This window comes from Panthera leo, chromosome C1 (genome assembly GCF_018350215.1).
Source record: "Panthera leo isolate Ple1 chromosome C1, P.leo_Ple1_pat1.1, whole genome shotgun sequence".
NCBI lineage: Eukaryota > Metazoa > Chordata > Mammalia > Carnivora > Felidae > Panthera > Panthera leo.
Genome location: NC_056686.1, coordinates 91,086,926 through 91,100,423, shown reverse-complemented (window position 1 = coordinate 91,100,423; position 13,498 = coordinate 91,086,926). Strand labels below are relative to the sequence as shown.

At 39.0% G+C, this 13,498-nt stretch overlaps 1 protein-coding gene across 2 annotated transcripts in view; it reads right to left on the bottom strand.

Annotated features, from left to right (window-relative positions):
• NTNG1 (netrin G1) overlaps positions 1-13,498 on the bottom strand; it is a 386,331-nt gene that overhangs the window by 30,395 nt on the left and 342,438 nt on the right. The window lies entirely within an intron of this gene.

The following is a 13,498-nucleotide window of genomic DNA, read 5'->3' as shown; positions in this document are numbered from 1 at the left end:
AACTGGTTTATGTCCAACCACAGAACCCAGTCTGCTTTGGGTTGGATTAGGGGTCACCATAATTCAAGACCTGGCTAGCAGGCAGGCATTTTAGCATTACAGGATAATTTCTAGGATTTAAGACGATCCCAAAATTGATGAAGAAGTGCTGCTAAGGTTAGGGTGAATCTAATGGACAAAAGTTTATAGTGAGAGCTTTACTTCTCTATTTGGAAACTGCAAAACTAAAAGGCACTGATGTTGGATAAAATCGTAACTAAAATTTTGCATTCACAGGGGGTGATGAGGACTTGAAAGAACCACAAGAAAATGACACACTAAGTATTAAATCCCATCCATTTTTGAGGTTTTTTTTCTTTTTTCCAGGTAGCAGCTGTGACTAGGATTGCTTTCATTCTCATGTCATTTTGTTTGTAACTTGACTGCTTTCTTAAATTTGTTGATCCAATTCCCACCATTTTCAATGAAACTTTGAGGGCGGGAACCATCACGTAGCTCACCTTGTGATCTTACTGTGAGATAGAAACTGGGTTAAATATCGTTATATTATTGAATTCTCACAGATAGTGAGATGGATCTGATTCTTAGTGTCATTTTACATCAGCAAATTGAGGCTGAATAAGGCTAACTAATGGTACAGGACTGTAATGGCTGCATATAAAATGTTCGATCGAGTCTATAAGGACTCAGGCACATTAGCCTAAGTTGCAAATGTTACATTTTGTTTCATTGTCCTTAAATTTCTGTCATTGCCCAACCAAATGTTCTTCCTTCTTTATCCCAAGATTTAAAAAATTAATAGGTGTTAATGTCTTTTAATAATCCTACTCATTTAAAAAAAATAACTGAATATAAACATAATTTTTTGAAGAAAGAATATAAAGCTATCAACAGGAATAAAGCAGTCATATTTTTTATCTTCTTATACTTCCTTTCTCTCTGTCTCAGAAATATTTTATCAAGACACGTATGCAAGGAGGAAGTTGATTTAAAAAAATGGTAATTGGGAACCTGATAAAATATACTTCAGAGTAATGCTAATCATGTGTGTCAAGATAAAGGAAATTAAGGTAGCTTAAGTTTTCAGTTCTCTTCGGAAAAATCAATTATAAAGCAGTTACGCTGCTGACACTAAACAATAAATCCCTGGATTTAGTTCATAAAAAAAAGCCTTCCACTTTTTGAAGGTTTTTTTTTTTTAATCCAACAGAAGAAACTCATAACATTGATTTTTTGAGAAAGAAGGGGCTATTTACATCAGGTATCTTGAAATCCAGATACATTCTTGATCTTAGCCTGTATGGATTAGAAATCACTTGCCATCTAGGGAATATGTCTTTATAAAGCTGCCATGGTTTACACTGCTCCTGGCCTTGGTTGAATGCCCTCTTACCTCAAACTCTAATGAAGAATGGTAAACTGGAACCCACCTTGCATTCACTTGGGGTTCAGAATATCGAGTCAAGTTCAAGGCTGGATGAAATCTCTCTGACAACATGCAGTTACTGAAAATGTAGCCCTCAGTCCTGGCTGTATATTGTAATTGCCTGGGAAGTTTTGGAGAATGCAGATGCTTGGGCCTGCCCCCAGGAGAATCATACTTATGTATGCTAGAGGGGGGCCAGCAATAACTATTCCATTTCAATTGCAATTAACCTTTATACAGTTGCTGAGATGTTCACAGTCTTGTCACTTTCTAGTTTTGGATGATTAGAATCTTGCTGTCATTCTTTCCCTTTTGTTCTCATAAAACCAATGACACAAAGGTTAAAGCCACTGAGAGGGAAAGTTTTTCAACAAGTGCGGTTCTGCTCATCGCTTTTCAAATGAGCAATTAATAATTCATAACAATTAACTGAGTTATGAGTTTCTCTTTCAATACGTTTCCAAACATGAATAGATTAAGTGGTAATTGCCATCAAATTTTATGTTCTATTTCATGTGCCCAATAAAAGTTTATCTTTCGGAACTCACTTTGTATTTCCTTTTGATATATTCATAACCAAATGCAATATACTATATTAAAATATTTATTATTAACCTATCAAATATTAACCACTTTTAAATTATATGGTGAAAGAAAACAAATAGGCTACTTGTTTAAGTTTTCATGATTCTCCTTCTTTTAATATGATTTGGATTTGTAGAATACATGCTGGTAAAAACTGATGACATGAGATACTATACGAGTTCTGCCCCTTATATAATTTTTTCCAACGCGTGCGTATGCCCTTGATTTCCCAGCTACCATCATTCTGTGAACACTAAGTCATAAAAACAAATAAGCAAAACACCTGGGCTGTAGAATCAGCCCGTCCTAGGTTAAAATCTACACTTACTATCTCATCCCCTAACTTCTCTAATTTTAATGCAAAATGCATATGAATCACCTGGAAATCTTGTTAAAATGCAGATCAGGAAGACTGGGGGAGGGCCTGAAATTCTGATTTCTAACAAATTCCCAACTGCTGCTGAGGCTGCTGGCTGAAGGATCGCACTTTTTTAAGTTGCAAGAATCTAGACGTGCAGGGTACTTCGCCTCTTTGAGCCTCGATTCACTTATCTGTAAAGCGGGGATAACTGCTAATGGGATTTTATACAGATTAAACAAGTCAGGGTAAATGGCTTGGCATAGTTCCCGGCACATGGTGCCTGCCCACTTAATAGTGGCCACTGTCATCATTAGTAAATGCAATAGGGAGAGCCTATTAAAGCCCTGAACAATTTAAAGACTAAACAATTTTCATCTATGACTGAAAAATAAGGGCTAAACTAGAAAACGTCTACGACTCAAATCATATATAAGATCCTAAGATTAGAGGTTGAAGGAGAGATTCCTGTGACCAGAAAAACAAGCTAGGAAAGTGGTACAGGAGGTCTGTCTTCTCAGATTCCAACTAGAGTGGAGAACCCTCCTTAAACTGTCAGCCCTTAGAGGGAAGGGATCACATTTTCATTGCCTTTGGTGATAAAATTTAGCACAATTCCTGGTGCACAGTTGGGCTTTAATATTTTAAAACGAATGACAGTATGAATAAATGAAGGAATGGATGGGTGAATGAATGACGGCGTGAACAAGTGAATGAATCAAACAATCCTCTAGCCAGCCTGGTTTGCTGGGGAGGAAAATTCAACAGATTTTGCAAGACTCGGTTAAGAAGCCTTTCTATCACCTTGGTTAAATCGAATTTAGTAACCAAAGATGAAATTAAGGGTATAGATTTCCTATAGAGTATGCTACAATCTGACCCCATTTGTTGTATATGAAGGAACATACTGACCATGATTGATTGAACCCATATTAGATGGGCCTTGTCAATAGGTGAAACAGAAACTCCTCCATCCCAAGACTCTGGACAGTCTTGAGTAAAAATGTGACTTCAGAAATTTTAAAGCCTGATATAATCAGACAGAATTCATATGTCATATCTATGTGTCTATACATAGTTTAGCATCCTTGGTGCAAAATCAGCTCCTTTAATTTTTACTTTAATTGGAAAGAAGAAGGGTGTGATATCTCAGTAAAGACCTCATAATATATCCAAATATCTTCCATGTGGTCACTAGTTAAAGCTGGATTGGCAAGATCATTGAAAATGCAGCCACTGTGACATTATATCACGAATAAACTGCCAGATTAATCCTGGTAACAAGCCTTCCTACAAACTCCCAAGCTTTGTCTTTTTGTACTCAAAATCATGTGAACAATGTAGTTGTCTATATTATTGATTTTCATGATAAAGACTACAGATTAACATAAGACTAAGTCCATAGGGTCCAAATACTAATTAAAAAGAGGTCTCAAGGTGATTCTTAAAAATAATTACATCAATATTTCATTATTTTTGTAGTTTTGTCTCTGAGACATACACCCATTTTCCCCAAAGAGTTGTAGCACAGAAGAAACAGCTGCAATACATAATATTAATCCTGCACTTTTGTAGAACATGGGAAAGAATTTTGTGAAAAATACATTTTTAGCAATTGTTTCTGTTTTAAAGCATCCAGCAATGTCTGGATGATCTTGACTGCTATCTATGAGGATGAGTCGGTGACTGAAGTTGGACGTGGAACAGATGAATCGTGTACGGGCCTGAATTTCTGCGTGTATGTGCCTGTTTTCAATGAAATCCAGTCTTATTGGAATTTACATCGAGATAGTCAACTGCGCTGTATTAACGCATGCCTCTTCTCCCACCTTGCAGCAATGGAAAACTGAAGGTTGACTATAATTTTTAAAAACAGAAAATTTGACAAAGATGAGATGAAGAGCATATAGCCCTTAAGTAAGGATGGTCATGACATAATTCTGTTCCTGGAGGTAGAGCCACATGATCCAGAATGCCCTGGGTTCAGTGGACTCAGTCACACTCAAAAGGGCATTGGGCAGAAAAGGCAGGGGTTTATGGCCCTGACATACACTTTATTTAAAATAATTATCTCTGACATCAAAGCTGATGGTAGAAAAAAAAAAATTCTCAATGGGTTCTGTATGTTTTTCCTGCACTCTCCGTGTTGTAGGTGGTATTATTACTATAATTCTCCCTTAGTAGAGCTTTTTGCTGATGTTCAAGGTGATGGGTTGTTCCTGTAGAATGCAACAGAATGATTCCTTACACCAACATGAGCAATCCTGATTGTATTATGGCCACCCTGATTCCTCTTTCATTAGTTGCTGATTGTACTAAATTGATGCTAAATTGACTCGGCTGGCTCGTAAGCCTTTAAACGGCTGGCAATGACTACGCCTGTGATCTTGTCCTGGAAATTATATGATTGCAGCCTTGATGTTTCTGGAAATCCTAACTTTCTTCTTAAGGTCAATTAGGGCCTGGTAAATATGAATCAGTTAGACCAGCCCCCTGTGATACCCATATCAAGATAGAAGACACACTTTAATGAAATGTGTGCGTTTTTTCTTAATGTCCTCTTCTGTCTCCTGCTTCATACTCTCTCCGCTTTATTAAACAGGTCCTCTGTTTTTTTATTTCTAACTGCTGTGTGAGCTTGAAATAAATCAAACTATGGTCTGCAGGCCAAATGGAGCCTGTCTCCTGTTTACTATGGCCTATGAACTAAGAATGTTTTTTACATTTTTACGTGATTGAAACAGAATCAAAGGGAGAATAATATTTCATGGCGTGTGAAAACATATGAAATTCAAATTTTAGTGTCCATAAACAAAGTCTGATTGGAACATAGACACACGCATTCATTTCAACATCATGTTGGGCTGATTCGGGGCTACAACAGCAGAGGTGAGTAGTTGCAACAGACTGTGTGGCCCAGGAAACCTGAAATAATTGCTATCTGACTCTTCCTAGAAAATGCATGGTGACCCCTGGAGTAAATCACCAAAGTCTCTGTCTCCATGTTCGAATTAAAAATGACAAAATCCTATAAAATGCTGCAGCAAACTCAATTAATAAATATTTGCTAATAACTGGTTTGCCATTTTGGCGGGGGAAGGGATTGCCCTCTTTAAATCTCGGTTTTTCTGTCTACAAAATATGGAAGATAATCTTAACCTCCCTTGTAGAATGAGATAATGCATACGTATTCCTGACACACATAAAATGTACAATAAATAACAACTTTTATTATTTTAAAATAGTTATTACTCCTCAGAAATTGGCCCAAATGCAAGTAGGTCAAACCATTTGTGAGGTTTCAGGATCACAGAATTTCAAACCAGCAAGGAGCCTGAGGATTTCACAGGAGATGCACAGAAAAGGCTGAGGTGTGGAACAAACATTCCTTGGAGAGCTGGTAGCAGTCACACCCAGAATTAGGATCCCTGATTTCATTGTGTTGACTTCTAAAATTTAGTTATCAGGAACCCTAGCTACCCTGGTTTATCTGTGGCTCCTCTACCCCAGAATTCTGTTTGATGGGGGCTGAGGACTGATTTTTCACTTACGTAAAATTTTTTCTCCCACAAATTTCAAGTGGGGCGGCCCTTTTACAATTGGGCTGACTTATACACATAGGCATTACCTTTATATACACAGCCTCAGAAGATTTTGAGATTCTCTTTCTCTCTCACACACACACACACACGACACTCACTAGTGGGTAAAGAGTGGCTCAAGGTGAAACTCCATTTATGTATTGTCTAAAGTAAGGAAAGAACTTCATGTATTGTATTTCTTCTTGGCCTCTCGATCATCTCACTATCAGATAGGACCAGGCTGTTGCTTCGAATCTGGGACACTAGTAGATAGAGTTGTACCCGCATTTCTCCATGAGTTTTGGCATTTCACACACCTTTCACTGTTGAACTTGTACAGTGGTGTAAAATTGTAGAGTTTGGGCATTCTTGTCATTTTCAAAATTCTCTTCAAATAAAGGGGGAAAATTCATATGGATTGCCAAGTAAATATGGAATGTTTCTTATTGAGGTCAGAACTGAGGCCCCTCTCTGAGCTGAGCACAGGGTAGCTGAGTAGCAGGCAAACCTCAGAATGTCAGGAAGTGGTCTGGAGTTGCTGTTAGTATACCTACCATCTGTATCTGTCTTATGCCAAGCTCTAACAATTCGAGAGTCACAGGTTTTGATTTTGAACATACTTAGGATATGATCCAACTGTGAGGGGAATTCTGAACAAGGCACTCCTTTCAAGCTGCCCCAGCCTTTGCCTCTAATGGTTGCTCCAAATGGAGTCATTAGTAATGTGAAGGGGGACAGCACTTTCCATGGCATGAGGGTAAGCCTTGGCTCCCCTGTTCATGGGTGGCATCAGGTCCCTGGTGTACTGGAGATTGGTGGGATTTTTCTGCCAATCCCAAATTAAAGTTATGCTAAGAATGGAAGGGAAACAGGACTGGAACTGGAAAGTGATGGCTATTAGCATGACGGACTGCTGTGACCACGTCCTGCTGAATCAGGAGAAATTTCACAACTGAGAGCAACCCTGGGGTTTGCTCTTCTAGATGACAAAATGAGCCTTTTCTCCCCAGGAGGACTACCAAGCCTATTTGTAATGCCTACAAATTGCCACTTTCTATCTTCTGTCGTCCTAATATTTTCCTTTTTAAATTACCTCGGGGAGGCTCCTACTGGTTCTGTTTAATGAGCACTTCCTTCCCACCCTTAGGAGTTGAACAACAGTAACATCAAGTACCCTTCCAACTATTTACTTTTCATCACTGTTATGTATGTGGTGCTCAGCAAGGGAGATGAGACTGTTGTTCAAGTTGCTAGCAAGAAAATTAAAAACTTGGATTCAGTGATGCCATTCACGTTTAGTGATACAGATGCAAGAGCCAAAATGAGTGAAATCATATGTCTGGGCCTGCAAATGCGCTGAAGCATCACGGACATCCTTGTTTAAGTGATGTGCCACCTGTCAATGGATTCAAAATGTGAGGTCAACTGGTGAAATGTGAATTGGATGTTTTAATGTAACACAGCAAATAGCAGGTCACTGCAACTGGAGGCAATTGAAAAGTTACAAGTTAGGTTCACAGTATTTGTCCAGGGAGGTATAATCTTCATCTCAGTGAAGCAATTGGAAGCATCATCTTAATGATCACAAGTTGGCAGGTCTGTAGACGTTAATCTCATACAAAACAAAACAACAATCAAAAAAGAAAATAAAAGAAAGCATTCTGATCTATAGTAGGAGAAAAGTTAGTTTCTAGAAAAAAAGGATTTACCAAGAAGTGAGGATGCAGAACATGGCCAGTGAGAAGCATGAGAATCTACCCATTGGTAAGGAAAGGCAAGAGCACAGAGGACAGCTGAATGGCCAAACTAGTTCTTAATACAACTTGAGGTATCTCATGATGCCTTCCCTTGGCCCACTGACTTGGTCTACTAGAGCCAAAAAGCTGGAAAGGTCCTAGAGGTCCTTTCACTCAACTATTCATTCAGGCAGAAACTCTCCCAAAAGCATCACTCACAGGAGCCCATCCAGCTTCTCTCTGAACTCTTCCAGAGTCTGGGGATTTATCATTACCCAAGGCACTCTCCTGTATATTCTTAAAACAGCTGGGGAGAATAGTTGTTGGAAAATGCTGAGACTCACCTCTCTCTTTTACCTACTGGTCTCCATTCTATCTTCCTGAACCAACATGTCCACTTGTTACATAAGAGCCCTCTGAACCCTGGTTGACATGTGTCAACCTGCTTCAGCTTGCTTTATGAAAATCCCTTCACCAAAGATGGAACTCTCCTACATCACTATCTGCTGCATTATTATGTGGTCTCCCAGGACTAGACTCTTGACGTGGGCTGCTTGGGGCACATGTCAGAAGGACTGTAACTTCTTTTGGTCTTTGTTCAGCCTCAAGTTGTGTTAGCTTCTTTGCTGCTCATGACATACTGCTATCTAGAATTGAGCTTGAATGTGAGCTGAGATTGCCACATCTTTGTGACCTAAGCAACTGTGAACACAACTTTATACCATCCTACATTTTTGCAACTTCTATTTTTTAGCCTTAATTTGCAGCACAGTGTATGGCACACAGTGGGGACTAAATGTTTGTCAAAACCCTGTTGGGAACCCTTGGATAGCCATGTTGGTTATTTTAGAAGTCTTCTATTTTGGGTCATCTATTGGGAACAATTTGTTCTTTTATTTCTTAAAAAAAAAAAAAAAGAGCGTGTGTGTGTGTGTGTGTGTGTGTGTGTGTGTTTAATAAGGGTCTAAGATCTTACTCCTGCCCCCCAAGGATATTTTGAATTTTTCTTAAGGTTTGGGACAATGTCCCTTAAAGGTTTTTATTAACATTTCTTCACTTATGTGATACTACCATCTCTGTACTAACCCAGTGGTAATACTAGTTTCCTGACTCCTTTTTCCACTCTTGTCAATGCAAGTCAACAATTAGTAGACCACATCTTTTAACAAATATCTTGGTATCTGAATTCCCTCAGTTTGGAAGATTCCAGAGCATCTAGATTTCCTAATTTGGCTTTGAAAAATATCTATATCTTCCAAATAGCTGTGTGGTCTATAATACACTTTACAATACCTTTTCTATAAGCTTCTTGGTCTTGACTGAAAAATATTTCACTGTTTCTATCTTCTACTTCATAATGTGAGTCTATACCTTCTTGACCCATGGCAATCTTTTCTAACCCTATAATGTATTTTTTCAAGTTAGTTTTATTCTTGCATATCTTTATTCTGAGCATGAGTTACATTCCATCTCCATGATGCCTGCGTATTTATCCTTGGCATTAAAAAATTGACATTATCAATGATTATTGTGGTAGGCAATGTTGACTGTCTTCTCAAAGATGTCTATATCCTAATAACCTGTTCTTTTACATGGCAATAGCAACTTTACAGAGAAATTACATAAGGACCTTGAGGTAGTGAGATTATCCTGGATTATCTGTGTGTGCCCAATCTAATCATGAGTCCTTAAAAGTGGAGATCCTTTCCCAGCTGTGGTCAGAGAAAGATGTAATAATGGAAGAAAGGCAAAGAGAGATAGAAAGTTCTTGGCTTTGAAAGTAGAGGAAGGGGGGCATGAGCAAAGGAATGCAGGTGGCTTCTAGAAGCTAGAAAAGGCAAGGAAAAAGATTTTGCTGCTAGAACCTCCAGAAGGGTACACAACTCTGCCAATAGCTCGATCTTAGCCCAGTGAGATTCTTGTTGGACTCCTAAATACAGAAGTTTAAGAGATACATTTCTGTTGTTTTGAGCCACTAAGTTTCTGGTAGCTTACTATAGTAGCAGTAGAAAATGAATATAACTATTGTGCTCTCTCTGGGAAGGAAAACATCTAAGCCATAGAGTATTGTTCCCCAACTTTCCCTTATTCTTCTGAGAATAACTGTTGTCTTTTTTTCTTAACTCTGTGGTTTGCCACAGTGTTCAGTTTTTACAGTTTTATAAAGGTATTTTCACAATACCCTACTCAAACTTAATTAAAAATCTTCTTGATCAGGCCATTGCGTCTTCTGCTAAACACTCATTTTTCTATTCACAGTAATATATGTACTGATCCCTTCCAAGAACCCATATTCTGATATTGTAGGCCATGATCCAGCAACTGAATCTCAGCCTTCCCCTTGCTATATGTACTTAGTTCTTGATTTCCTACATGTTCTGTTATCTTCCAAAATCATAACACTGAACTATGTTACCAAATCTTTGGACTTTAGTCCAAATATTCAGACTATAAGTTCTTTTGAAAGTACCATTAGTATTCATACAAACTAGGTAAAAATGGGAGATACTTGGTAGCTTAATATACACTGCATGATATTCTAATGTGTCTTATATGTCCTCCAGGGAAATGACACACCTTCTCTTCAGTCTCATTGGTTCTATGTGTGGCTATTTCCATTAAATTTTCCAAACCAAAATACCCCCAACCTCCTCTATGTCCATCTCCTTAGAACAAGTGTTTCATTACTTCCCAATACATGTTAACCCTCCGTGTTTTATGTGAAGCATGGAACGTGGTTTCCTTTTGGATGATTTAACTTTATTCTCTGGGATGTGGTTCATCCCTCTTCACTAACTTCAGAGGGGCACATAAAAAAAACCCTCCTTCTCCTCAACATCTCATTCTTCTATTAGTAACCTCAACACTAATTTAGATTCTGCTTGGTGTCCTTGAAATCTTTTTCTTTCTCCTTTCTCTCCTAGGTTGGGTGTGCTCCATGCTGTCTAAAGACCATTCATTCCAATGGTTTTCAAGTGTTTCACCTTTTATGTCAGAGAGAGCAGCTTACATTTATGGAGCACACAATCGGTGGCCCCCTGAGGCAGAAGGTTCACTTATGAACCTAGAGTTCTTCATTTTGCCTGCTGAAGCCATAGCATTGTTTTTGGGGTCAGCTTTGCTTCAGTCTCTTAAATCAGCCTTGCTTATCATAAAGGGCTTTTTAGAACTTCCTAAGTCCACAGTTTGGAATTTCAATAGTGGCCCAGCTTGCTGATGTTCTGCACTATCACTGTACAATAACTTTTAAACACAGATTCTTGCCTAGCATTTTCACACATCAACATGTGCTTGGAATTAAATAATAATAATCGAGTGCTTACTATGTACCATAAAGTCCACATTCATTACTTTCCTTGAATTTTCACAATTATCATATGTGTTAGGTCCCAGTATACCCCCATTTTAAGACGAAAAACTGTGCTTAGAGAGTCCAAGTGATTTCCTCTAAGTCTTGCAGGTAGTAGGAGGTGGAGGTGAAATTCAAACCCAGAGCCTAAGTGTGTCTGCTTCCTCCCTGCTCGTGGCTACCAGCACCACTGCCAGCCCTATTTACCACTGCTTTCTTCTTGGCATTGGTTTCTTGTTGTCAGGTTAATTACTACCACTGATAATGTGGCTAACTCAAGGATGGGTTCATCTCAGTAGAAGTGTGGGGGGTAGGGTGGGGAGGAGGGTGGAGGGAAGAGAGAAAGAGAGAATTGACTTGAGGGACTTATTTTTAGTACATTCATGTGTGTGCAGACACAGAGTGATATGAAAAATATTTGTCAACCTATAATCGCCAACTAATTAGAATGATATCTTTTATATAATACTGGTGCTGGAGGCACCTTACTATGACAGGTATTACCCTAGTAGTTGCTGGATCTTGGGGGTGGTCTGAGAGATCCTGGGGAAGGCACTTAAGGATCCTCATGCCATAGCCATTTATCAACTGACAGCAGAACTTCTATATTTTTATGTAGAATATCAGCCCTATGTGGGTGGGTCTGAGGGAAGGAAAATATATTTCAGAGTGAGAAAAAGCTATTGCATACTCAAAGGTGTATTTGAAATATGTTAAATTTATATAACAAATCCCATCTCATCCTGTTCCAGTCCTTCCTTTACAGAGCAGCCAGAATAATCTTTCTAAAACAAAATCTGACAACTTCATTCCTCTGCTTAAAACTGTATGATGGATTCCGTGTCTGTCTCCTCCCCAGTGAGAAGAAATTCCTCAGCTTACTGTTCATGAAGCCATATGATCTGGTCTCTGGTTGCCTTTTCAACATCTTCCCTCCCTCCCAACACATACACACATGCATGCGTGTGCACTCACACACACACACACACACACACACACACACACACACACACACCTCATCCCCCATCACATCAAAACTATTTGGTATTTCTGGAACATAGTGGGTTAGCTCATTCACTTTTACTCAAGAAATCCCCTCCTGTAAAGCTCCTACTAATCCTTCAGTACTGAATCAAATGTCACTTCTTTGGGAAGCCTTACAATTCCCACCCGGGCTTCACTAAAAGCACGCCTATAGGTCTTTCTTAGTTCTGATCATCTTCTTTCATAATCATTGGGTTGCAGGTTAGCCTCTTACCTCAGATTGTGAACTCCATGCCCATATGTCCACAGCAGCTATCTTTCTTCATCCTTGTAGCCTCTACTGTTACCTCAATGCCTAATTCATGGAAGGTACTCAAGAAATACTCAAGAGGATAAAGCATTTGCTTCCATAATCTCATTTATCCATACATACCAAGGATGTGAGATGCTGGAGCTGAGGTACAGAGTTTTCTATATTGCACAGCCTTTATGTGGTAGGGCCATGTGTAATACAGTCTTCCAATTCCAGAAGGGAAAATTTGATGACATTATATTGGTTTATAATACTCCAATAATTAATACAGAAAAATCAAGTTAGGACCTTTTTGGGATATATTTCCCCTAAGGCTAGATTAGTTTTCCTCTCTAATGTCTTTCTCTGATTATACTACAGGAATCCATTCCTCAGGTCCTGTTGCATCAGGAAATTTACATGGATCTTTCTTTTAGAGAAGTGTGTCTTAATTGTAAAGTCTTATGCCTTATGCCTTGAGTCTTGGACCTATTTTGGGTCCCTCCTTTGTCTGTCCCTCCTTCTCTCCTTTTGGCTGCTGGCATTCTCTGGACCTCCACATCCAGATGTTCCAGGACCAATGACTGTCTGCTGAGTCCTGGCTCCTCATATGGTCCTTGGGATCCACCAAGTCATCCATACCCCTAAGGTGCCTTCTAGGAATCTATAGCATGTAGGATTTTTAACCATGGCCTTATGCAGAGCTCACGTGCAGTTGTGTTGCATGACTTCTGACTATTTGTCTTCTAATGCTCCTCTCCAGCATGGCTGGAGATGCTCACCTCCAGCTCCTTGATCCCATATTAACCTTGGCATACTCAATGGCAAATTTCTCAAACTATCACCACAGTTTTCTGCCGCCCATGACAACAGGATGGCAGTTAATTTCACTTTGGCTTTACATTACGTAGAAGGGTAGCTTACAGATAAGTATAAATTCGACAAGTGGCTGGTGAAATATTCTGTAAGGCCCTGGACTTAGCTTTAGACAGTTCCTGCATGCTGACATTGTTTTCAAGTGAAACGTAAGCAAAAACAAAAACAAAACAAAACAAAACAATCCCAAAAAGGCAGAAAAACAAACAAACAAAAAATGTCTAGAGCTGTGCTGTCCAATATGGTAGACACATGTGGCTATTAGGCCTTGCAATATGGTCAGTCCTAATTGAGATGTTCTGTAAGAATAA